This window comes from Mirounga leonina, unplaced genomic scaffold, assembly GCF_011800145.1.
Source record: "Mirounga leonina isolate KUSES-001 unplaced genomic scaffold, KU_Mleo_1.0 Mir_153, whole genome shotgun sequence".
Lineage (NCBI taxonomy): Eukaryota > Metazoa > Chordata > Mammalia > Carnivora > Phocidae > Mirounga > Mirounga leonina.
In genome coordinates, this window is record NW_023270387.1 from 20,242,050 (window position 1) to 20,267,728 (window position 25,679).

Sequence of the window (25,679 nt, forward strand, 5' to 3'; positions counted from 1 at the left end):
ACCATTGGTCAGTCTAGCGTGGGGGCGGGTTGTTAGGCGGGAGAGAGCTGCTCTCCCGGCCTCCCTCGCTGTTACTATGGAGACCGTACAGCCAGGTTGTGAAGCGGAGGAAGGCAACCCCTTCCCCTCGTCTCGAAGTCCGGAGATTTGTACAGCAGTCTAGACGTTAATCTCTGTTTCGGAGTTTGATAGACGTCTCAGTCCCCGACCCACTGGTTTGGGTGGGCGGCGGGACTCTGGGGGCAAGTCAGATTAGGCCTCGGAGAGCTGGGGTCAGGCCCTGTCATTAAGGGTCCCTAAAACCTCCCCTCCCCGGACGGAACCGAGTCCGAAGCACAAGTTGTATGTACCAGCATCATATTTTCATTTATCCTTACCTCGCCGTACTTTATTTGGAGTTGTTCTTGTGCTAGCCTTAGGAAGTAGACTATGGCAAGGATCATTCTTCTCATGGGACAGACTGAGGAAGCGAGGCCAGGGTCAATCGAGTAAATCTGTAGCCGCGCCTCCAGGCAGCTGGAACTGGTCCATGCTTTAGCAGACTGCTCTTACCTAACTGCAAACTAAAACTCGCCGTGATTTTGTTCCAAAGCTATGTATGGCCCGTTAGACCAAAACATCCATAAATCAGGCCAACCAGTGGAAACAGGACGGAGGACTCATGCTCCACGGCTGAATCAGGAAGGGAAAACAGGCAACACTCAAAACAAACAATACCAAATTTGAGAACTGCAGTACTTGAACTTTTGACCTTAGACATCATTCTGAAACATCATGAAGCAATCTCTTCAGTCCTGGAACATTGAAGCTCTGATGTAGGGAATTCAGCTCCTGCATCATAGCTTTATGAGTAAAATGGAAGAAGATGGTTGAATTCCATTGAATGTAAGTCTCAAATTTACTTTCAAGGTTTCATTTGTAGTCATATGTCCTAACCACTATTTCTTAGGTGTTTAACAAGTGAACCACTTGGCCCAATGCGGAGCTCTGAGGTTAAGAAAGCCATTAGTTTGATTAATTCATTTCATTGGAATTGAGTGTTAACTGTAGCTAAGCACTGGTAGGGACTATGAGGATACAAAAAATACCATGTGATTCCTGCCCTCCTTAATAAGCTGTGGTTTGTTACTGCCAACAGCATATGAAACAATTAGGAAACACTTTAAGGCAAGATATAACGTGAGCCAAACTTAATTGCCCCCATAATAATAATAATACTTCATATTTGCAGAGCATTTTGTAGGTTTAAGAGCACTTCTTCACTCATATTCTTTGGGGGAAATAGTGTTTTGGCTGGAGTTAATTGGGGGTCTTCGTGGTATAGCTAGCATGAATGCTGAGCCCTGGAATATGGGTAGGAATGGAAAAGGTGGAACAGAGATGGAAGGGAATCCAGGGAAAAAAATAGTTTGAACGAAGAGATTGAGACAAGAATGAGCACTGAGTATCTGGGGAATAATGTGGAGACTGGTCTAAGCCAGAGTGGAGACAAATAATGGAAAATAACACTGTTTAGACCAACTGGTCAGTTCTGAGTTCTTAATGTTTGGGGGAGAAAGTATTCCAAAGTTCGAGATTGGAAAAGTTAACCTTCTTATACTTCAAATGATCAAGCTGACTTTAGTTAAATTATAAATTAAGAATAAGGTATAACCGAGAAGGCACTTCAGACCTCTTACATCTTCCCGAATGGATATAACATTTTAGGTTTCCTCTCACATCAAGGGACCCTCCCCGCTAGCCCCACCTCTATCTCATCCCTTAACTGGGAGGAGGTATTAGTTTTCTGATTAAATAATGATATTCTACCCTCTCATTGAAATTGAGAGAAGTGCTATCACCATAGCGCTCCATCTTTTGCCATCTCTTAATCAAAGTTCACTCTAGAGAAGACTGATTACTTGACTATCCAATCTTTCTCCTTTTAAAAATTGTCTCCTCTGTCAAGTGTTATATAGTGCCTCTCCACGTTCCTCCAAATCTCTGCTGTATACGTACAGCTAATATTGTACTTGTAGAATGTACTTAGGCACCATGTATGTATGCATATCATTTGTTTAATTACAATTTTATTTTCTCCTAAACAAACCAAAAACTTCAAGCAATAACAGTACAAACCAGTGCCCAGTTGCCTCTTTCTTTAATGTGTAAAATCATTTGTTATGCTGTCTGATAGAGAGGTAGGGTAGCAAAAAGACTATGGCAAGGAGTAAGGAGTGATTTCAGGAGAAGGCATAAAATTTTCATGTTTATTTTATAGTAAAAACTTTCTCTGCCAGAGAGTCCTAAATTTTTTTTATATAAATTTTCTCTTGTGTGATTATTTGACCATTTCTGTAGGTCTGAAAATATACCCAACACTTAAGTGATTGTTGGTTATTAACTGAGACTAAAAAGCTACCATTGTTCTATTCTGCTAATTGGGAAACTGGGTAAACAAAAATTTCACCCAGTACAATTGTCACTTGTTGAACCCAAGTTACTGGCTTTCTAAGATCATTCAGAATTACCACCATGATGTTCCAGGTCATAATATTTACCTGATGCTGTAGACCAGGGGTCAGCAAACTACAGTCTGGGAGCCTCTTCTGGCCTGCCATCTATTTTTTGTATGACCGGCAAGCTAAGAATGAATTTTACATTTTTAAATGGTTGGGGAAAAAACAAAAGAAGAAAACTGTGAAAACTATAGGAAACTCAAGTCTCAGTATAAATAAAGTTTTGCTGGAACACAGGTGTGCGAGCAGTTTGTCTATGGCTGCTTTCACTTTACAACATCAGAGCTGAGTAGTTAATACAGAGACTATATGGCCCCTAAGCCTGAAATATTTACTGCTGGGCCATTAAGAAAAAGCTTTGAGCCTTACTATCTTAGAAGTCTCTAATGATGGGCACCTGGGTGGCTCAGTCAGCTAAGCATCTGCCTTCGGCTCAGGTCATGATCCCAGGGTCCTGGGATGGAGCCCCCATATCAGGCTCCCTGCTCAGTGGAGAGTTTGCTTCCCCCCTCCCTCTGCCCCTGCTCATGATCTATCGCTCTCAAATAAATAAATAAAAACTTTTTTTTTTTTTAAAGAGGTCTCTAATGAATCAGGTCCCATGGAATGTTGGAACCAAAACAGACTTTGGAAATCATGTCAATAAAAAACAAAACAAAAACTAACATTGATAGAGATAAATTATTTCTTGCCTAAAACCACATAGTCTGTGGACAGAGCTGGTATTAGAATCCTGGTTCCTCTGGTCCAAGGTTTCCTTCATCCATGCTGTGTCTTTTCTCATATAGAGCTTATCTTACTTAGGATGGGATAGGTGTTGTATAATCTGGAGGCAAGGAGAATTCATCAGATCTTTCCTAATTCTGATCCCCTGACAAATACAGTGCACAATAATCAGTTGATGGATCCTTGGACTTGCATTATTTCAGCCAATATGAGTTGTCTTCTGTTTTTCCTTTTTTTTTTTTTTTTCTCATTTCTCAAAGGTATATGACCATGATGAAAACTTTCTCCTTCTACATTCTTTTTCTCTTTTAAAAAAATCTCTTTTCCTCCTTCAACAAAGGAATTCAGAGGTGACTGAGTCTCTATTCCAGTCTAAGTTTCTTCAGGGAGATGAGGATGATTAGGAAGCCATAGGATGCACAGTTACTACTCTGGAGTCCATGGATGGGCCATATGTGCAGAGAAGGGAGGGAGAGTGTCCACAGACCGCCTTGAATGGTAAGGCTTAGTGGGTGTGTGCATATGTAGGCTTTTCTGAGGAGAGTATCCATAGCTTTCTTCAGATTTTTAAGAGTCCATGACCCCAAGAAGATTCAGAATTATAGGTATATAAAAAAGAGATGTGTCTGTGGGAGAAAACTGCTCAGATATGTGGCAGGGGAGACTGATTTGGGTTCCCAGGTCTCTGAGACCTCAGCTGATATGAGGGAAGAACTCTCTGCCCACTTACCGCAGCCCACCCAAGTTTTTTACCTTCTCTGCCAGTCATAGAGGTGATAAAAATTCATCAGATTCACATAGCGGTTGAACTCCGATGGTGATGAAATCCCAGTATAATTCTCTCCAAAGAATGTTCTGATTAACAGAAACTGCAGAGGAACTAATTTTATGAAAATAGCAAATGGGATTGTTTTAGCCGAAGCAAGCTGGGAGAGCGGGTGCTGAAGCCGAGCGAAAGATGCAAACAGCCCCATTGTGCAGAGCTGACAGCTCCAATCTGGCCGTTTATTAAACGTCTTTCCGTTGTAAATTATTGAGCCTGGGTTCTGGGAGATGAGGGAGCTGACAGGATAAGACAATAGGATAGAAAGCAAACCTGCACAGCTTCCTTCAGCATTATCGCAGCATTGTGTCTTATGAAAGCCTCTGCTTCCCCTGGTTTGGGGAAGGGGGCGAGTTCCCTCTTTGGTGGGCCTCCGAAACGGATGAGACAAGTAACAGGCTTTTGATTTCTGAAGTATTTGTCCATTCTTAACAAGTCAGAATGTCCTTCAGAGAAAATTCAACCTGTTGGCTCAACAACTGAGAGCCAGGTATTTTGTCTATTTTCCAAAAGGACTGCTTCGCTCACACAAAGAAGAACCAAATTACATGTTTTAGTCTACTCAGCCGCCAAAAGATTGAGTCCATTTGGCTTAGTTGAGAGCTGGGAAGGTTTTTCATGCTGGAAGGAGTTCTAAGGTCTATTCCTTAAGCTGAAGAACAGGAAAAGGCTGGTTGGCAGAGGAGCAGTTGAATTCGGATTATGCTAGTAATCATTTGAAAAGCCAGAGTTCTGGAAACTAGGAGAGAAGCTGGGCCAGGGGGCAAGAGGCTCCATTGCCTGGTCAGGCACTGTCTACTCATTGGCTCAAGGCAAGTGATCATATGTCTTTAGTATGGATGCCTAAGTGTAGGGCCATTCATTCATGGGCTCATTCGTTTGACAAATATTTATACTGAGTATCACTGGATGCCTTGCCCTATTCCAGACTGTGGGGGTAAAGAATGAACAAAAAAGTCCCTGCTCTCATGGAACTTACATTCTAGTGGGAGAAGCCAGATAATCAACAAATAAATATGTGAAACACCTGTGGGTTTCAAGTGCTATGAAGAAGAAAAGCAGGATAAAGGAGTAGAGAATAATGAGGGGCATGTAGATTGAGGGGTGTTATTTGACACAGGGTCATGAAGGAAGACCTCTTTCCTGAGGTAACATCTTAGCAGTGGCCTAAAGGAAGTGAGAGAGTGAAGAGCCAAGGGCCCAGCAGGCAAAAGGCCCTTTGAGGTGAGGTCTGTAGGCATTGTCCAAGAAGAGCAAAGGAAGCCAGTGTGGCTGGAGCGGGGGGGGGGGGGGGGGGGCACAGGGGGCCTGGTAGGCCTTGAGCTTTTCTCTGAGTGACATGGGAAACCATTTGGAAGCTTTTTGAGCAGAGGAGTGACTGGATTTGACTTGCCAAGATCAACCACAGAATGAGCATGCCAAATACAGTTCGTAAAACCTATGGTCAGAATGGGGCCTGATTCCCATAAGACCAAGCCCTTAAGTAGCTTTTGGTGATTCCTCCCCAGAATGTGGGGTGCGAAGGCTCATTTCATGTCTCCTCATATCCAGTGGGGGTGGGATTTCTTTGTTCTTTGTAAAATGGCATCTGCTCCTGGAGAGCGCCAAGGGTGATGATAAGGTGCAGTTTAATGTCCCTTTGTTCTCCTACAGACTGGGAGGAGGATATAAAGCCTCAAACAGCAGGAGGATCTGTTACCACTGTTGCCACTGGCCCCAGCCTCTGGGTTCACGGTCTAGGCGTTCTTTTCTGCAGAGCTGACATAAAGCGATCAACCAGCAAGAGAAGGATTCCGTGAGTTCTGATTTCCCCAATTCTTGTGAAGGAGAGGCCGGCAGCCTGAGAGACACATACCAGGCAGCTGCAGGGAGGATATATATGGCAAAACTCAGCTGGAGCCTATATAGGAACATTTGGTGGGTGGGAGAAGGAAACTCGCCATGCTTTGTGGGGAAGTGTGAGAGTATTAGAAGAACCATGGGGTTTCTGGATTAGCAGATGTCTTGAGGCATTGTTACAGCCCATGACAGGCCTGATCCCCATGCTTCCTTACAAGATGTGAAGTTCACTGTGCCGGAGAAGCAGCTGAAAAATGCTCCCATTCAGCTGAGGTCACACCAGTAAGCACTCAGTCGGTTCCATCAGGGCATTTCGGAAGAGGGTCAAGCTGAGCTTGTAGGTAGTGTAGAAATCACTGTTCTTGGGCTCTGAATGAGAGGAGATGGCTAGAATGGAGCGATTTTAAAATATGGACACAAATCTTATTTGAGCTCCCAGCTACTCAAATTGAAAGGCTTTTTATAGGTTGGTGCTGTGTTCTGGGATTGAAAGACCTCATACTTAGGAAGGAGATCTAAGAGGTAAAACAGGTTTAGGAATATAACTCTCTCAGGAGCACACAAATACCTAGGTACGGCTTGAGCTTGAGAGGGTAGTCTTATAAATATTCCAGCTTGAGAAGGTAGTCTCATAAATATTCCACATTTTTTTATGGCAAGGAGCCCTTTCCACAAGGAGGAAAAGAAGCCTTGAGGATTTCAGTTTTTGGATTTTCTGCCCCTGAACCATGTTTTGCTAACCTTTGGGGCACTTGCCAAACTATCCTCGATAGAAAATACTAACATGAGTTTGTTACACAAACTCAGAGGCCCTGAAGGCAGTAGATGTGATTTAAGTTAATCTAATAAAAAAAATGATGATAAATAGAATTGGTTCTTTGGTTGCTTTGCCAACATATTTCGCTGGTTGAGATAGGAGAGTCAGGGAGCATGTAAGTGGGGGACAAGGAGAAGAAACGAAGGGAGTGACAAAGAACAGAGGCTTGAGGAATGAAGACAGTGAAGCCAGATTCCTTAAAGAAAAAGAAAGCACGAAGTGTGTAATTATTTAGGTGGTCTATGGTTGAGAAGGATGGCCATTCTCTGAATTGGTCATTTCTCCGAACCCTCATTTCTGGAGATGATTGCCCATTTAGTAAATTCTAGATTCTGCCTGACCCCTTTCTTGGTTGTGTTTTGACCTAAGGAATAAAGGCCTTCAAAAACTGAACATCTGCCATCCATCAGGCAGTGTTCTAGAAATGGGAGGTACAGAGACAGTCTTTTTTTTTTTTTTCTTCAAATTTTTCATATTCTACTGTTTGAGACAAACAAGAAAAAAACACTCTGTAATAAAGGCCGCATCAGAGGGAATCTGCTTCCTGAGTACAGGGCAGGAAATAGAGGAGTCAGGGAAGGTTGACTCTGGAACAGGGTCTTTATGGATGACTGGAAATTAGCCACAGAGGATAAGAGGGAAAGGGTTCTAGGCCTAAGGACCAGCACATGCAAATATTTAGTGGTATGAGAGAGAATAACAAATAGGGGACAGGTGAGGAGTTCAGAGTGTCTGTGATATGGATTGTTCTGGGTCTGAAGGCATGGGAGGTGGGTAAGGGCAGAAGATGAAGAGAGGGAGGTCATTGGGATCTGTGTCATGAAGGGCTTGCATGACATGATGAGGAATTTAAAGATTTTTATTTATTTGAGAGAGAGAGCGAGCCGGGGGAGGGCAGAGGGAGAGGGACAAACAGACTCCCCGCTGGGCAGGGAGCCCAATGCAGGGCTAGATCCCAGGACCCTGAGATCATGACCTGAGCCAAAGGCAGATGCTTAACCGACTGAGCCGTCCAGGCGCCCCAACATGATGAGGAATTTAGACATTATCCCGCAGATTCTGATGAGCCACTGAGAGATTTCACAAGGGAAGGTATTTATATTTTGTATATATAAACAATCTCTTCTGTAAGTCTCTTACAGATACCTACCTAGTTATCTGGCCTCTGCTGGAATCTGTTCAGGGTTAGAGAGCTCTCATCCTCCCAAAGCTACCCACTTGATTGTTGGACGGCTGTAAATCTTACAAAGGTCTTTCTTACACTGAGCCAAACCCCGCCTCCTCATAATTCGTACTCACTGTGTCTAGCTTTGCCATTTGTAGCAACATATAACAGGCACTTTTAAAATATTTGAAGATATCAATGAAGCCTTCCCTTAGTTTTTAGCTTTCCAAGTTAAGCACACACAGAGTTCCCTTGTTCTTGATTTACTTTACCGTATCTAGACTCCTTTACCATCTGTTCACAGCGATCTGGATGAACTGTGGTTTGTTTGTTTGTTTATTTTTAGTCTGGACTTGAACCGAGGCTTATTAAAGCATCTTTTAGAATCTGGTGCTAGAATTCCTCATAATACATCACATAAGCTTGGAGCAGAGTGACGTTATTCCTGCTTCTTTTGAGCAGGACACTCCACAACCATCAGGGACTCGTGTCCTTAGATTGTCACTGGTCACATCTCACAGTCTGCTTTCAAAGCTTATGATTAACTGAAGCTTCTTACTCTTCCGCACATTTATTACTGCCAAGTGACATCTCCACCCTACTCGGTATGTGCAATTTATTTTCGAAATCTAAATAAAGGACTTTACATTTACTTCAATTTTATCTTGTTAGTTTTCCAGACTACTAGATTCCAGCCTATTAGGTTTATTTTTAAAGTCTTGATTCTTTTCCCTGTGATATTAGTGGGTCTCCTTGCACATTTGATAAACATTCTTTGTATGTTAATTTGGATCATTATTAAAAGTGTTGTCTAGCATAAAGCTTGGCAGCATTGGAAACCTCCTTCTTGTCTGTGTATGTGTTCAGACAGCTTCAGTTTTGCCTAATGACCCATTTTACAGCATTATTCATAATGATAACTTTGAAGATATATGTGTTTGGCAGTGACTCCCATTCAAATCAATAAATGTTTATTGTTGACCCCCTATCCGCTAGGTTCTGTGTTAGGTGCTGAGGACACAAAAATGATCAAGACATCATTCTTGTCTTAAAAGAGCTCACAGTTTAGCAGAGGTGATAACCATATATATACTAGCTCCAAATTAATGTGTGTATAATTAAATATGCATTACCCCTAATTTGTATTAGGGGTATATTTGTTTTTCAATGTAAAATATAACAGGTTTTGTATATATTATATCATAATCCACATTAGCAGTATAAGCAAAGTTTACAGAGGACCTGGAGCAAGGGAAGATTACTTCTTCATGGGGAAAAAAGGAGAAAGGAAGTCTTCACCAAAGAAGTGACATTAACTGGGCCTTGAAAGATATGCAAGATTTTTGTGAGATGAATAGAGCATGGAGATGGGAGATATTCTGAGTGAAGAAACGGGATAAGCCAACCATGGAAGAATACATGTCTTCATTCCTTCATGGTTCAAGAAGAGCAAATATCCTAATGTGGGTGGAGTGCCGGGTTCAAGGCTAGGAGTGATGGGAAACAAGGTGGGAGAGTGTGAAGGGCCTCAACCACCATGTTAAAGAGTTTGGGCTTCATTCTGTAGCCAACTCAGAGGTCTTTAAGCAAGAGGAATCAGTGGCATGATCTGATTTATCAACTTCATAACTCTACTGTACAGGGAAATGAGTTCATTTGGGCAAAACTTAGTGAATCTGTGTCGGTCTTGGTAGTAACTGACTAAGCATCTGTTTAATAAGCACCTCAATCAAATAAATAAAAAAATAAATAAAAATTAATTAATTAATTAAAAAAAAGTAAGTACCTCAATCTTTCTTTTGCTCCTACTTCTTTAGCTTCTACGCATTTCCTGACTGCTGCTTTGACCTTTGGCCTCTTGCCTTTTTTTCTCCTTAGGCATTTGTGTTCTGCATTCTGTTGGTTTATTTGTTCACCCACAGCCTGCTCTGACCTTTACTATTTAATGTGTCCTCTGGCTGTGGCTTCTGAGTCCCAGCCATTCCCTGACCCTCAGAGCTGGCCTTGTCTTCATTTTGGATTACTCACCTGCTTTCATTTCCCTGGGGGCTCCAGTGACCTCTGTGTGTTCTGTTCCATCTTGGTCTAACCTAGGTCTCATCCTTTGCACTACCATCTTTATCTCAGTTCTTCTATTCTAGCTCCCCGACCTGCAAGTTGTACCTGTTCGTCCACTGTGGTTTCCATTCTGATGATAAAATGTAATCTTTCCTTTCTAGAAGCTATATGGTGCTGTTGAAGAGACCAGACTAACACATAAGAAACTATATAAATTACAATTGGTTGACTAATTGGATATATGAACTAGAGGTGTATGAGTTTAGAGAAAAGACTGAACTGGGAAATTCAAGAACCTTGGGAGGAGTAGTCCTTTCTAGTCAACTCCTTTTTTAAAAAGGTTTGGATATTTGAGACACAAATCTTTCTTTGGAAGGAGGGGAAATGTAGGGCGGAACTTCCTCTGGACTTCCCTATGATTGGCTCCAAAGCTGCCTATCTTAGAGGAGCTACCTTGTCTGTGCCATCTAGTGGTGGTTGCCACCAGAAGCCTTACCCGCCTCAAGGAAAGAGCAATTTAACGCCATTTCCAACTTAAGCACCATATCTACAGGGCGTGAAATTAGTTCCAGCAAGCAGCAAATTTGCTGCTAATAAAAATATTTAGCGATTCACTTGTCTTTAAATCAGCAGCAGAATATTCTTTTACTTGCATCAATGCTTGTTTCTTCCAATTCTAATATTTGATAATCAAGCTCGTGTTGTTTAGCTAAAGCTGTGATATAGCAAGTTCTTCAGCTCTGCAAAAATTTGGGTTTCCCGAGAAGGAATTTTTATCTCTCTCTTTTGGTCAGAAATAGGCCTAGATGTTCGTTGGGTCATGGAGATAGAACACTCTCACTAGGCTGGGGGGTCTAGGAAATAAGTTTTCATTTTCTTCTGTGTACCAGTATCAGCCCCCGAGTTGTTGCACTTGGAGAATGTGGGATGCTAAGAGAGGATGCGATTTCCATTTCATGTTTAGACACAGCTTTACTCTGTCTTGGTGCCAAATGCATTTTAATTTCTTTTCTGTCTCCTTTAGCCTCTATCTACTTCAGAGTGACGGTAATCTCAATGGTGAAGAGATGCTGTAAGATATTAAAACTTCATTTATTTATTCAACAAATATTGGCTGGGCACCTACCATATCCATTCCTGGCTCTAGGTCCTTCTTTGGATCGGAAGTGTTTCAAGAGCCTCCATGATAGCTAGGTGAGAGGCTGATGTGGCAGGTGACACCTTTTCTCCAGCCAGGTCACTGGGATGGGGGGGTCTCATAGACTCCTCTATTTTTCTTTTCCTTATGGAGCTCCTAGAAGAAACAAAGAACAGCAGACATTCTATCTCTCAGCACTCAGTTGGCCTAAAGGTCTAAACAGATCACTTCGAAGTCCAAATAATTTAAAGAGTGTAGGGCACCATGGGGACTCTGTCTTCTGCCCCAGAGGAGCCCTGGCTGGATCATCTTCCTTTAGCTCCTGGTAGAAAGCAGTTTTGATTATCCTGACAGGAAGTCAAGATGTGAACAGCTTCAGACATGCACCACTATATCCTTCTCAGAAATCAGCCAACACGAGATGCTGATGAAAGCAGGCCTCTTGGTTAAGAGAGGGACCCGAGCAGGCCTGGTAATGCCGAAGATGAAATAAACCAGCTAGCTAACACTAACTTTAGTGCTGGAGCTACTGGAGGGGGTAGATCAGAGAAAGGAAATGAGAGCAGGGAATGAACTTGGCAGTGGCCAAGGGACTAACATCGAGGTTCGGGAAGGGGAGAAGCCCTCTGTGTATAGCCACCAGAGGTGCAGAGGTTTAGGGATCAGAGCTTCGGGGCTCTATCCTCGGCCTTTTTTCTCAGGTACCTGACTCTGAGAAAGCTCCTTCTCCTCCTTAATGTTGGAGGGTGGGTGCAGGGAAGAACAGATGAATTTTATTCCCTGTCCCAGATCCTCTTACTACAGCATGAGAAGGTTGGACTGGTGACTCTTGTAAAGGGCGGAGAGACACTTACCAGAGGGATACTATGATGAAAATCTGGATTTCTGGAGAGCACAACAGTACGATGCATTTAAGTTAGACAAAGCAAGGCTTTTCTAATGGCAAGGGATATAAGACCAGATTAAGTGGCTCCACTTGCCCTGAATGAGATTTGTAACCCCCCACCATGCTCAAATCTCAAAATCCCAAGTATTTGTTACTCAGTGAGGCTCAACTGAAGGTCCTAGTGTTTAAATCTTGATTTTATCTTAGCTACAGAGTGAATAGGAATCGTCAGATGTGAATTGTTGGGGAAATACAAAAAGTGATTAGAAGAATAAGCTCTATCTAATAAGTACTTAAGCAACAACCAGAATCACGACCAGGGGGAAAAAACCCTAAATAAGTTAGTAATGAAAATAGAAATAGAAACATTCTCCAGTCCTGGACCTGCCTTTCCCCTATGTCAATATGTAATCGAGAGACTTTCTGGGAGTGAGTGTACAAGGAAAACAGTGACTCAGAGGATGTGGATTGAATGTTGGTAAGGGCCGCTAGGTTGGGGGAGCGGGGAACATGGACCAGATAATGGAGCCATGAGAAGAACTGGAGAGAAAGGAGGAAGCTGGCAGATGGGAGGCCTGGAGTTTTCTGTGAGTCCCTTGACCTAGAGGCAGAGGTGACAGAGGCTGGCGAGAGGAATGATGGGGTTGGAGCAGGGATGCGGTCTTTCTCTGCCTGGTATCCTGGTCCCTTGGCCCCCTCCTAGCTGCTTCTCATCTCAGCATCCTTCAGGTAAGCTGTTTGCAACCCCACTTCCCATTGCAGCAGCCTCGCCCCTGCCATCCGTCTACCACAGGCAGGAGGTCCCAAGCCTACAGCCCTCTTGTTGTCAAGAGCCAGAGCTGGGTCAAAGGTCAGACCCGTTCTGAGGATGGATTAATGATGCTTGAAAGTGTCTAATCCCTCATCTGTTTCTTGGATATTTTTCATAACAGCATCAATCATAGGCCAGTCATTAGATTTCCATGAGTTCTCCTTAAATTAATGCACATACATGGTAAAAATTTAGCAGTGCTTCTGCTAAGTCCTGATGAACACAACCCTAGGAGGTTGATAATTCCAAACCTAGGCTGAGCAGAGCATATGATCAGGGATTAATAGTCAAAAAGGCCTTGATATATAGAATGAATAATGCTCAGAGGCACTCAATCACTCTGTAATCTCAGAAAGAGGGGCATGGCTAACATGCTGGTTCACAAAAAGACTGGCCATCTGCAGAATTTCTAAAGGGTTAGGTCGCTGATCTCATTCAGAGCAGTTATTGCAGAGGTCATACCTCAAATGCTTGACTTCTCTCTAAGGAAATCTTAACCACCTTTCTAGCCCTTAGCACTTAGGATTTAGATTGTTGAACTCAAGACTGAGTCCTGCGTATTAAAGGGAAGAGATACATATGGTGCAGAGCTGTCAAAAGAAACACCTTTGCTAGGATATCCATGTTCCAGAAGTGGGAGGTCGTTGGAAGAGTGTCAAATGAGAAATGGAATTGATTTTAGAGGTCCCCTAAAGGCATGGAATCCTGGTAAGAATAGATACTTGTGTTAAACTGCCTGGCTTTAAATCCTTTCTCTACCTGTACTCGCTGTGTGACTTTGGGTAAGTTACTTAATGCCTCTGTGTTTTTGTTTCCTCAGTGGAAAGCCAGAGAAAAGGTACCTATTTCAAAGATTTGTTTAAGGTAATAAATGTTAGATATTTATACCTTTAGCAATGGATTCATGACAAATGTTTGTAAAGCCCTTCGAAATGAGACATTCTACTTATGTGAGCTCTCTCTGCTTAGTGTAACTAGAAAACTTCAAAAAGCCATACCAACTGGATTCAGATTTATGTTATTTAAGGTTGGGTTGGCCTTGGGACTGCTGAGCAATCCTCCTACACATTTCTTGTTGACTGCTTAGTGAAATTGCCTCAATAGTTGTTCTAAAGCAAGGTTTCTCAATCTTGGTACAATTAACATTTGGGACAGCATCATTCTTTGTTGTGGGGAGCTGGCCTGTGTTTAGCAGCATCCTGACCTCCACAAAATGCCACTAGATGCCAGTGGCACCTCCTCCCCCACTGTGACAGCAAAAAAAAAAAAATGGCTTCAGACATTACTAAAGGTCTTCCGGGGGCGGGGATGGGAGCGAGGGTCGCAGGCAAAATTATTCCTGGCCTAGAACCACTGTTCCAAAGCTTTTCTGGCTTCTTCCAGCTTGCAAACCACCCCCCACCTCCCACCACAGGTACCTACTTTCATTTGATGGTTTATGGCTCCTGGTTTCCTTAGAAAGAGATCACCCAATCTAGGGTTTTTCAATGTCCCTTTCTTCCCTTTTAAAATTGATCTGGATATCCCCCCGCCCCCATCCTTTTCTCTTCTCCTTTAGTCTGGACTTGTCCTCTTTTTCACAACTAATTGTTGCACTCATATCCTTTTTTTATTATTTTTAAATATTTTATTTATTTTTTGACAGAGTAAGACAGCAAGAGAGGGAACACAAGCAAGGGGAGTGGGAGAGGGAGAAGCAGGCTTCCCGCCAAGCAGGGAGCCCGATGCAGGACTCGATCCCAGGACCCTGGGATCATGACCAGAGCCAAAGGCAGATGCTTAATGACTGAGCCACCCAGGCGCCCCTCATGTCCTTTTTTAAAGTCCGTCCAGGTACTCTGGCTCTCACTTCCATCAGCCATTGCTCTTCTCAGCTCCGTTAACCATTGTCACTGCCTGGCCTTCCCCTCTGTCTAGATGCCAGCTCTAGGACTCCTTTTTTTCCTTCAAACATCTTTAAAGACTTAGTTGTCCTCACAAAGCCACCAGCCTTTTTTTTTTTTTTTTTTTCATTTAAATCATCATGTTCTCTGAAAAAAACAAAAAACCACAACTAATATTTGTGGAGCCCTTACTAAGTGCGAGGCGCTGTCAGGTAGGATCCACTCCCCCAGCCCCCACATCACTTCTCACACCCCGCACTGTGGCTGTCCCCCTCCACGCCAGGGCAGTGATTTTCCTGGTGATCACCTAACTGCCCCATCCAAAGGCCTTTTCTTGGTCTTCAGTTCTTTACTTCTCTAAGTACCTTAACACTGTTGTTGGCCATCCCTTGGTTAACTATTTCCTCCCTTGGATTAATTTCTCCGGGCTTTGATTTGATTAGCTGAACATCAGCGGAATTAATTTAAGTGATTTCTGACACCCAGAATCTCATACATTTGAGATGCTCTCAGCTTCTGTTTGCCACACAGCTGCAGTCAGAATGCTGTGCCCCAGAAGCCACAGAGGTGCACCAAAGGGGGTGCGGCCAAAGGGACCCCACTGCCCAGAACACAGCAGAGGCCACGTTTATTTGCCTTTCAAGCAGCTAACCTGGCAGTTAACTTTCTCCAACTTTGCTTTTTCCCCAAGCACGGCCATTATGGCAACCCAGGCTTAAAACCATGGGATGATTTTGTTCGTTTCTTGTTGGCTTTAGGCTTCCCTTCCCCTTGCCCTCCACGTTTACTGGGTCCTCAGCCCAGCTTCCACATCCTCCAAATCCATCCCCGCCAGCCACTACTCTAACTCAAGGCCTGATGACCTTTCTGAAATTAAATTTCTCTTCCTGTATCTAGTCTGTATTTTCGAAACAGCATTATGCTGCTAATGCTTCATTCCACCTCCCCAACTTTGCCAACATCGTTGTCTTCTTCCTCTGGCAGATGTTAACTCTCTAACACATTCCAACACAAAAATACCCACTTCTCCCTCGAACCTCCTAATTTAGTTACTAGATAATTTTGGGTTAAATTGGCATTCAGTATTTATAGTATTATGACTGTGGAAACATTGCACCTAAGCTCTGCCATGTGCTCTGATTACATTTCCTTTCTTTCTTTCTTTTTTTTTTTTTTTTACATTTCCTTTCTTGTATGTATTATTTTTTTTAGTTAATATTGGTGTTTTAAAAATTTGCCTAGTTTGATATGTGTCTGTCACCAACTCTGCTCCCAAATTTTCTAGAACTATAAATTCCTTCCAGTCTGGCCATGGGTGTCTTTATCAGTTCCATAGCAGTTCACTTTCATTTTATTTTTCCTGAGATTTGCCACCCAGATCATCTCTCTTCCTGCTCCAATCTGGACAGGCCAGTCTTAAGGCCCCGTGGCACTTTGCATCAACATTTTGGGAATTCCTTTCGTTCCTCGCCTGTGTGAGCTTCTGAATTCCCCGTCTCGTGTCTTCCTCTTTCCTAGTTTACTGTCTATTTTGATGATATTCATCTCTTCTCTAAGCCTTCACAGAAAGGATTTACAGGAAAAATTTTTTATTACTTGAATTTTTGAAAATGTTTTTGTTCAACTCTGACTCATAATTTGTCAAGATATGGAAGTATTAGTTAAAAGCCACTTTTCCTCCTAGTTTGTTTATTATTTTTTAAGTAAGGTCCACACCCAACATGGGGCTTGAACTCAAGACCCTGAGACCCTGAGAGCAAGAGTCACATGCTCTACTGACTCAGCCAGCCAGGCGCCTCTCAAAAATTTAAAGACCTGTGCTACCACCTCTTTTATATCTTGGCCTGTTTTTAAAAAGTCCAATGCCATTCTGATTCCTATTCCTTTGTCTTCAACCTTTTTTCCTCTCTGGAAGTTTAAAGGATTCTTTCTTGCTCGCTCTCTCTCCCTCTCTCCCTCCCATTCCCTCTCCCCCACCTTCCCTCCTTCCTTCTCTCCCCTTAATATATCAGCTTTATTGAGATATAATTCATATATCATATAATTCACTAATTTAAAGTGTACAATCTGTGGTTTTTAGTATATTTACAGAGATGTGCAACCATCACAACAATCAATTTTAAAACATTTGATTATCCCCCAAAGAAACTGACCTTGTACCCAGTCTGAACTCCCCCTCAAACCACCTCCACTCCAGCCCTAGGCCACCTCCAATCTACATCTGTCTCTATGGAGTTGTCTCTTCTGGACATTTCATAGAAACAGAAGCACCCAGTATGTGGTCTTTTGTGACTGGCTTCTTGTACTTAGCACAACCTTGTCAAGGTTCCTCCATGTTGTAGCATGTCGTAATACTCATTCCTTTGTATTGCCAAATCATATTCTGCTGTATGAATATACCACATAGATATTTGGGTTGTTTACACTTTTTGGCCATTATGAATAATGCTTCCATGAATAGGGTTTAGTTTTTATCCCTGATCTTCTGCCATTTCACAGTGACAAGCCTTGGTGCCACTTTGTCGTTTGTAGTGCTGGGCACCCGTAGACCCTGTCAGCCTAGGCAACTGCGGGCTTTAGTTCTGGGAAATACTCTAATATTATTTCTCTGGTGATTCTTCACCTCAATTCTCTGTCTTCTCTCCTTCTGGAATTCCTATTAGTTAGATTGGGGACCTTCTAGATTGATCCTCAAATGTACTTCCCCCTTTCCTTCTATTTTCCATTTTGTTTTCTGTTTCGTTCTATTTTCAGTGAAAGCTTCCCAGCCCTCTTCCAGCTTTTCTGTTTAGTGTTTTATTTGGGATATTTTATTTCAGTGTGAAAAAGCTCTTTCCCACTCTCTGTTCTCTTCCATGGCATCCTCTTGGTTTTTTTTTTTATGAATACAGTGTCATCCCTTGCTTCTCTTAAGTTTTAGTTATTCTATTTTTGAAGTTTTCTTTTCTTTCTGCATTGCCTGTTTCCTTAAAATTCCTTTATTTTGGTTGTTTGGTATTTTGTGTTAGAGATTTCACTAGAATTTTCAGTAGTTATTGCCTGGCATTAGTGTTTAAAATGATGCCCTAAGTCTCAGGTAGAGATTGTGTATGTGTGTGTATGTGTGTGTGTGGGGGGGGGTACTTAGTCTTGGTGACTAATGGGCCTTATAGCAGAGTGATTAGTCAGGGTTCTGGCCATTTGTTTGGGGGCCCCCAAATCTCAGTGTGATTAGTCTTCTCTTGAGCTGGTAAGTTTCCCAAGAAACAAACTCTCTAGTCTTCTGCCTGAGGAAGTGAGTATGAGCCTGGCTGCTGGCATTCTAGGAGCCTAGCCAGGGAAGGGAACCACGGGATCGCACCATTCAGTGTGTAATCCTTCCCTTAACTGCTCTGGTTTCAGAATTGTACCTCATTATTTAGCTGTGACTATTGTCCCTCATGTGGACCTCCTCCAATACAGTCTCTCTAGGGATGTCCTGTCATCTCCTGGGGATTTGGGGGTGGGGGGTGTTGGGCAGCTACAGCCTCATTTCCAGCCTCAGCCAGGTCCTTGGCCTAAACAGAAACCTGGTGCTTCCAGTTCCAAGTCAGACTTTGTTGACACCTCCAGTCTGCTGTTGTCTCCTCTTCCATATCTTCCATAGTCTTTGTCTTTGTGGATTCATGTCCTTTTTATTCATGCAGTCATTTTAGTTGCATTTTATGAGGGAGTACAGATAACAAGCATGCCTAATCCACCATGTTTAACCAGAGTCCTAATTGCTTTTGATTGAGCTATTCTATCAGCCTCATGCTCATCTATTTTAAGTTTGTTTCTACTTGACCCAATCTATACGTTTCTACCAGATTAATCTTTCTAAAGCATGGCTCTAATTATATAACTCCTCAGTTAAAAATCCTTCACTGCTTCCTCATTTTACTGTAGAACCTTAATGTTAGAAAAGACTTTACAAGCTCCCTGCTCCCTGCTTGATGCACAAATCTTCTGTCCACAGTGATTAGTCACTGGGCCTCTGCCAGAGCTTCTCCAGTGAAGAGGTCCTTACTCTTCCCCAGGTCATCTCTTCTATTGTGGCAGAAGTCTGTTTGTTAGAAACTCCTTTCCTATCTATATAGAACTGAAATACCACTCCTGAAACTTCAAGTTATTGACCCGAATTCTGACCTGTGGATCCTCAAATTAAAAGCCTAATCTCTCTTGCACATGATAGCACTTTATATAATTGAATTATTGCTGCCATGTGCCCCCAGATCTTCTCTTACTCTAGCTAAAAATCCCTAACTCCTTTGACCATTTCTTATCTAACATTGCCTGTTGAATAATATCCCAAATGCCAGAGTCCTGCACTGAGGACCTTCTGTGACATGACTCCGACCCTGTTTCGATGTCATCTCTCATCTCCTACTTTGGCCACACACACTGGGCACACAACTTGCCTTTTCTCTTCTCGCCTCCTGGTCTTTACCTGGGATACCCTTCTTTTTTTGTTGAAATCATTTCCATCCAAAGATTACGGCTGGTTCACACCAAACTGTTAAAGTAGTTAGTTTAGTTAGTTTTGGGGTTAGTTTGGGTGATGGAAGGAGATGGGTAACAGGATGGGAATCTTGATTTCTTATTTCATGCAGTTTTTTTTTTTTTTAAGATTTTATTTATTTATTCATGAGAGATAGAGAGAGAGAGAGGCAGAGGCAGAGGGAGAAGCAGGCTCCCCGCGGAGCAGGGAGCCCAATGCGGGACTCGATCCCAGGACCCTGGGATCATGACCTGAGCTGAAGGCAGACGCTTAACTGACTGAGCCACCCAGGCGTCCCTCATGCAGTTTTTTTAGAAAGCAGTAGGAATATTGATCATCTTTTAAAAATGTTATTCAGTGTATTGAATGCCTTACCCTGTATTCACATATATTAAATACATTAAAATTAATTTTTAAAGTATAGTAACAAATTCTATCCATAAGTTGCAAGCTGTTTCAAAAGTTATGTGGCTCAGGAAACCTTTGATTCTTCCTTCTAATGTGACTTTCTCTGCTCTGAACAATTTGAGCATTTGGGGGTAGCGCTTTTTATTGCCCTTACCATGTTACATTCCTCATCATCAATACTAGTGTGCAAATCTTACCTTTTTACCAGACCGTGAGCTCTTAGACACCAAGGATTGCATCTTACTCATTTTGGAAGTCCCTGCCTTCTGAACATACTTACATGCTACATAGTAGGAGCTCAGTACCATTTTATGGAAAAGGTAGGTTGGTGAATTTGAATTATAATTTACTTATGCTCCTTTAAACATAGTTCTCTATTTTTCTTTGAGTGGGAAGAGAGAGAACTCTGAGCATTTCAGCCTCTGGTCAGCCTCTGAGTGGCCTTCCTGAACATTCCACAGCCTCTTCCCAGGGCACATATTTTCCAAGACAAGCACAATTGCATCAGTTTTGCTCTCTTTGGAGCCTTATCTGCTTCAGTGTCTGCATGTGTGACACTAACCCAGAGACCCATCTAGACGCTGAAAGGGTGAAAGGACTGGAGATGGGGGAGAGGGGTATGGAGAGGAGACGGGCTGGGTCAAGGCCCAAGGAAGGGAACAAGTTTCTGTTACAGAAAAATATCAAGCAGGAGAGCTGGAGGAGGGGAGAGGCAGGCAAGCTGGGGAGTAGAAGCCAGAGCAAGATGCCCAAGTCATTGTGGCATCTGGCTCAGAGGCAGATGAAGCTGCTTCCCCAGATGTAAGTAACCCCCTCCCCACAAGTGCCATAAAGATCTCTTGCTCCATCTGGTGCTGGAGTGAATGGAAAGCATAGAATCTATATCTCTGTCAGATCTTGGGCCCTTCCATGCCTGAGATGGAAACACATTCTCTGTCTCTGTCTGTCTCTCCCTCCCCCCACCCCACCACACTCCTTTACTTCCTCCTTCCCTTGCTGGGTGGGATGTATCTCTTATAGCTCCTTGCAGCAAGGATGGACCTGGGCCAGGGGGGTTCCTGGCTTCCAGATTCTTGAGGTTCCCCCTAGTTGCAAGGGTAAGAAAACATCAGTCCTCGCCCATTTACCTCCCTTGCTTTTTCTGAGTCCTTTCCTTGCTCGTCACTGGCCTGCCAGCAGAAGAGTCACTGGGGTCTGGTTACAGAGAAATGTGAACAAAGGAAGGGGCAGCTGGTGTACTGTCCACAGACAGGTGGTATGTTTTCAGTTTTTTGTCTTGTATTGTGGACTTTTGGGTGCGCGTAAGTTATGTGGTATGCTGTCGTCACTAGTCCTGGGAGACCGCACGTTGACTCACTGAATTCTTATTTGCCCCTTCTGTTCCCCATCCCCATATCTCTTCCCTTTTCCACAGTAACTGCTCCCACTCTTGATTATTTCACATATTCCTTAGATAGGGCTCTCTGGAAGGAAGCACATTCTGAAATGGGGGCTCGCGTGCAGGTTCATTCAGGAGTGCTTTCAGGAGACAGACCCAGAAAGAAGTGAGGACCGTAGTATGGGACCGAAGGTGAAGCTGATCCCCACTGTGCTTGCCACCAGGGACTCAGCTGAGACTATGGAAGCTCTGGACCTGGCATGACCCTTTAGAGTTTTCCCAAACAAAGCAGGACAGCCTTTTAAAATTTTTTTTAATTTAATTTTTTAAATTTATTTAAGTGGGCTCCGTGCCCAGCATGGAGCCCAACAGGGGGCTTGAACTCACAACCCTGAGATCAAGACCTGAGCTGAGAGCTTAACTGACCGAGCCGCCCAGGTGCCCCTGGAGGGTCAAGCCTTTTATATCCTTGCATCAGCCAGCCACTGGCCACTTCCCCTAGAAGGGGCATAGCTTTAGGTGAGGCAGTTCCCCTGAGGGATGCAGCCTTGAGCCTGAGCACTAATACTCCCAGCAGTTGGGGGGTGGGTGCTTTGGCCCTGAAGAGGGGTATGGGTGGAGCACCCCAATATCCAGGGTAATGTGTATCCTTCTAACGCACCTTCCATAAGTTTATCCACATGCACAGATATCCTTGAAACATAAGTGGTATTGCTTGGTGTCTTTTAAAAACATACATAAATTATATTGTGCTATAAATCTGTCCTCCCCCCAACCCTGCCCCCATGCCAACTCTGTTTTGGAGACCTACCCGTGTTGCTTTAAGTGGATCTATTTCATTCCTTCTCACCACTGCATGGTGTTTTGTCATTTGTAGTTACCATATCTACCCTTCTGTTCCCTTGCTGGTGGATACCCAGATTGCCATCAGTGCTTTGCTTCTGCCAGCAGCAAGATGATGGACATTCTGTGCTTCTGCGTGAGATTTTTTCCAGGGTGTATGTCCCCACAGTGCCAGTGCTGGGTCATAGGCTCTGTGCATTCTTTACTTCGATAAGCCCCACCAAATTGCTCTCTAAGAGAGCTAGACCAGTTTTTACATTTATCAGCCCTCCTGTTTCTCCACCTCCTTGTCAGCACTTGGTATTATCAGACTTCCTATTTTTTGCTAATTTACCCTATGTGAAATGGCATTTTTTTGTGTGTTTTTCATATTATTTGTGAAATTAAGTCTCACCTAAAAGACTTTCTGCCTACTTACCTACTTTGTTCATTTTTCTGTTGTTTCTTCTTTTTTTCTTACTAATTTGTTGGGATTCCCTAAGCATTTGTTAGTGCAAATGTCTTCTTCCAGGCATTGCCCATCTATGTGTTAACTCAATTGATGGTATACTTCACCGAATAGAAATCTTTAATTTTGATATAAAATCCATCCATTTTTCTCCTTATGGTGTTGCTTTTGAATCTTGTTTACAAAATCTTTTCCCACCTCTAGGTCACACTATATGATCATGTATTTTCTTCTATTATTTATGATTTTACTTTTCACATTTAGGGATTGAATCTATATACAGTTTATTTTCTTATTCAGTAATGAGATAGAGATTCAAATTTATTTTACCATTTATGAAATCAGTCATCTTTTTACCCTTTGATTTATGATGGCAGATTTATCACCTCTAAGTTTTTGTGCACACGTAAGCCTGCTTCTAGACCCGCTCTTCCATCCCACCAGCCTGTTTCTTTCTGTGCCAGTACCACACTGTTTTAATAATGCTGGCTCTGTGATATTTCTCAGTTTCTAGTGTTAAGTGTTTCTTCTTATTGCTTTTTAAAAAAAGCCATCTTAGCATTAGTGGATTTTTAGTCTTCCTCATAAATTTTAGAATGTTTGACAGATGTTCTTCCACCCCTGTCTCCCCAGCCAAATCTATTGAGATTTTGATTGGGAGGGATTCAATTTGCAGGTTAATTTAGGGAGCATTGACATTGTTTAGAGTTAAGTCATCCTTTCTGGAGTGTGATAGATTCCTGCACTTATTCAGGTCTTTTATGTTCTTCAAAAGGGTTTAAAAATTTTCTCCAAGTCTTACATACTCCTTTTTAAACTAGTTCTCAGATACTTAATTTTTTGTAAATGGTATCCTATTGTATGTTTAATTTTTAATTTGTTTTTACTTATAAAAAGGAATTGTGTTTTATTTTCTATTGGTAAAACAGTTGATAATTCATGTGCTAAGGGGTAAAATACCAAAAAAACCCCAAAACAAAACAAAACAAACAAAAAAACAAACAAAAAAACCCCACCAAACAATATTGGAGCAGCCTCCTACATTTTGGTGTCAAATCCTGATTCTGAAAATGCTACTGCAGTGCGGGAACTACTAGAATCTAAATTCTCTACTACGATGTCACTAATATGTATTTGCATCTACCTTCCAAAAAATGTACATGCTGAGTTGGCGCCAACAGGCACCCAGCCCCCTCTACCTCTGTTTCCTCTCCTTCAGAGATCAGTGCCTGGAACTTCTGACTGATCTGATCTGACAGTGCCTAGACTTTCCTTAGGTGGGTCCAACCTTGACTGCAATATTGCTGATTGGAAAGTTGGGTGAAGGCCAGCACAGGAAAAATTGACAACTCTCTTCCCCAGACACCATTAAGTAATATTGTTTCTGTCTCATTTCCCAGACGAAGTCAGAAGGGGATCCCAGAAGGCAAGAGGACAAAGAAAGCAGAGCTGGGCATGGGTAGAATGGCCAGGTCTGTGAACACCATTATGGAACACAGATGGACAAACAGTCTGCGGTGTCAACAAGCTAGGCAAGGTACCCGCAGGCCCCATGCGTGCTCCCTCTTCTCTCTCCTTCCTTCTCTTCCATGGAGCCTTCTTAGGTTAATCATAATGGAAACGACAACTCTTTTAAGCTCATGGAGTTAAGCAGGCAAATCCAAGAACTACCCATCTCATATTAGACTGCTTACCCTTTCTTAGGATGCTATGGGAAAATGCTTTCCACAATGCTTTGAGCAATACTTTTTTTAAAAATAGTTATTTCAGGGGCGCCTGGGTGGCTCAGTCGTTAAGCGTCTGCCTTCGGCTCAGGTCATGATCTCAACGGTCCTGGGATCGAGCCCCCCCTCTGCATTGGGCTCCCTGCTCAGTGGGGAGCCTGCTTCTCCCTCTCCCACTCCCCCCTGCTTGTGTTCCATCTCTGTGTCTCTCTCTGTCAAATAAATAAATAAAATCTTAAAAAAAAAAACAAAACAGTTATTCCACATTCATTAGCTCATTTGATCCTCAGAGCACCCCTGAGAAAGCAAAAAGGTACATAGATAACTCCTGTTTTAGAGCTCAAACGGAGTCATACTGGCCCAAGTTGCCCCGTGGATTATGTCAGGATCAGGCCCCAGAGCACTGACTTTTTAGGCCAAAGTTTTTCCACTCTATCATTGGTCCTCATGTTTGATTAATGTCCACTCTTTTTCAAAGAAGAAAAATATTCTCTCAGACATCTAATTTGGACCTGAATTATTTATATGATAATATAACCTCAAAGGTACAAACAAAAAATAAGCATGACTTTCCTGTTTATAGTTTTTTTACAACTAAGAATGAATTAAATGCTAACAAAATTCTAAAATGAAAAAAAATTTTAAGTCAATAATATTAGCCCAATTTGAACCATAATGTCATTTTTCTGAGGCTGAATTGCTGCTGTAGGGAAGAGCGTGTAGCGCTGACTGCTTAGTTATGGGTTCTTTTTTACACAGTTCACCTAGTGCTGGGGGCCCACTGTTCTGGATTCTGATCTCTGTGAAGCCTTGGTTTGTTGAAAGCACCATGGCGCCATCTGGCCTTCACTTGCCTTCGTTTAAGTATTGGGTCTGCCCTTGCAAAGTTGATTCCTTCATAAAGAGAGGCAATTAGTAAATCTTATTAAACCCTCTTATTGAATCCAGTGTGCACCATGGTGGAATTAACTCTTTGCATGATATAATCACGTGATCCTCATGGACAGAATTAATCATTTCTAGATTTGGGGGGTCTTTAAAAAACCGACCAGATATTCCTCTTTGGGGAGGAGGTATGAAGAGGAAAATAAATACTGAAGAATTCAATTTTGCTCTGTGAAGGCCCTGTCTCTGACAAGTAGTTAATCTATTTGTTGACTCCATGAAAGGAGAATATCCAGCAGGGAGAAAATTAAAAAACACTCAGCACCAGTTGCTGCCCTGATGAATCTCATCCAATTATTTAACAGGACACTGCTGGGTATGCTTTTTTATTATTATTGTTTTAATTTTATTTTATTCTCTATTGCTTATTACACCATTGTAAAACTTTTTTGGATTAAAAAAAAGAAGAAGAAGAACGCTCCTTTGAGTTTGTCCTTTTTCATTTGGCAACCACTGATTTTTTTTTTTTTTTTTTGCTTCTATGTTCATAACTGAGTTCAAAATTAATGTAGGGTTATTATTGATTTACATATTTATTTATTTTCCTCCTGGAATGTAGCATCTGAGAGGTTAGTTTCTGAAAATCAAAAGTATCAGTTGCACTAGGAGACTTTTAGGTTAGATCAGAAAAATAGCGTAGAATTGTGTAAACTGTAAAGTACTTGGAAAAAGTGTTTGTTCAGTCTTCTTTTGCTGAGAGTGTCCCTTTTTTTCAACATGAAGGACGGGGGCCAGTGGAGGAAATTCTTCCTTATCAGTTTAGATTTAGCTAACCTCTGGGATTCCAGTGG

General features: G+C 42.4%; 1 long non-coding RNA gene across 1 annotated transcript; it reads left to right on the top strand.

Annotated features, from left to right (window-relative positions):
• Positions 1 to 24: 24 nt before the first annotated feature.
• Positions 25 to 23,826, top strand: LOC118013365. The gene is made up of 3 exons (XR_004679998.1): positions 25 to 885; positions 5,701 to 5,842; positions 23,620 to 23,826. It is a non-coding gene; the product is annotated as an uncharacterized LOC118013365 (long non-coding RNA).
• The last annotated feature ends 1,853 nt before the right edge of the window (positions 23,827 to 25,679 follow it).